The sequence below is a fragment of the Cicer arietinum genome, chromosome 8 (genome assembly GCF_000331145.2).
Source record: "Cicer arietinum cultivar CDC Frontier isolate Library 1 chromosome 8, Cicar.CDCFrontier_v2.0, whole genome shotgun sequence".
In the NCBI taxonomy this organism is placed as follows: Eukaryota; Viridiplantae; Streptophyta; class Magnoliopsida; order Fabales; family Fabaceae; genus Cicer; species Cicer arietinum.
The window spans coordinates 18,758,656-18,760,174 of NC_021167.2; positions in this window are offsets into that span (position 1 = coordinate 18,758,656).

A 1,519-nucleotide genomic window follows, 5' to 3' on the forward strand; every position below is an offset into this window, starting at 1 on the left:
CAAACACACATTAAGTAAACAAGACATTAAGAGATTCCTCATTACTTAAACGATTTTCAAAACAAACATTAAGTAAACAAGACATTAAGAGATTCCACATTCTTAATACTCGTTTAACTTAAACGATTTTCACAACAAACATTAAGTAAACAAGACATTAAGAGATCTCTCATTCTTAATACTCATTTAACTTAAACGATTTTCAAAATAAACATTAAGTAAACAAGACATTAAGAGATTCCCCATTCTTAATACTCGTTTAACTTAAATGATTTTCAAAACAAACATTAAGTAAACAAGACATTAAGAGATTCTTCATTCTTAATACTCGTTTAACTCTAATGGTTTTCAAATTCCATCCAAAACAAACTCAAACATATTATCAAATTCAATCCACGATTCACACCAAAACACATCAATTCATTTCTCCACAAAATCCAACCATACACATATCAAATTTCATAAGCATGAATTATGAACACGTCAAACTTCATTTACTCAAATTCATACACTAATGGGTTAAATTCATTTTCCGCGAAACATTCATCAATATCACCAAAACCTAACTCTAAGATTTTACCCATAAAGCCTTAAATTCATTTTCCCCAAATCAACACTTTAACCCTAACAAAATTCTTTTCCACACAACCACAGATAAGTCCCTAAATGCAAACTAGAAGTTTGGAAGGAGCCCTTACCTTCACGTTAGCTTTAACGTGCGATCAAGGTACCGCGAGTAAATCCGATAAAATCTTCGCTCGCAACGTCGCTTCCAAAGTTGGTTCCCTAGCACCGTAGCGTGGTAGTGAACAATTTTCCCTTCTATCTCTTTGCGAAACGAAGCTTAGATCTAGATGAAACGAGGAGTTTTGTGTTTGACGGTTTTGAAATCCCTAACACCGTTTTTCTTCGTTTTCGAAACAACGAGGAAGTATGAAGCTGAGAAATCCTTGCTTTCATACCCACTAAGCCTTGAGTTTCTATTCTTGAACAAAAGGAAGAAGCGAAAATGAAAATGGAAGAAGGAGGAAGAGGGGGTCACGCGAGGCAGAGGAAGAAGATGGATTTTGCTTTCTTTCCCTTTTCCTTTCTTTCTTTTTCCTTCCTTTCTATTTCTTTTCTTTCTATTTCCTTCTCTTTTCCCTCCACACAAACATTTATATATATATATATATATATATATATATATATATATATATATATATATATATTTATATATATTAATTACTTTTAACAAATATCTCCAAATATCTAGATATTTATTAAAATTACCATTTCACCCATAATGCATTAAATTCTTCGTAAAGGATTCACCGTACTTAATTTAATTTATTTGTCGACGAGTAATTTTAATTGGGCATCAAATATCTTTTTGGTCATATAAACTCCAAAATATTAATAACTTTGGCTAAAAAGCATCCGAGTTCAATACCAAAATACACTAAAATACATAAAGTATACTTTAAAATTATGGGTCTTACATGCTTAATGTAAGGAATCAACATTTTCATAATTTTGC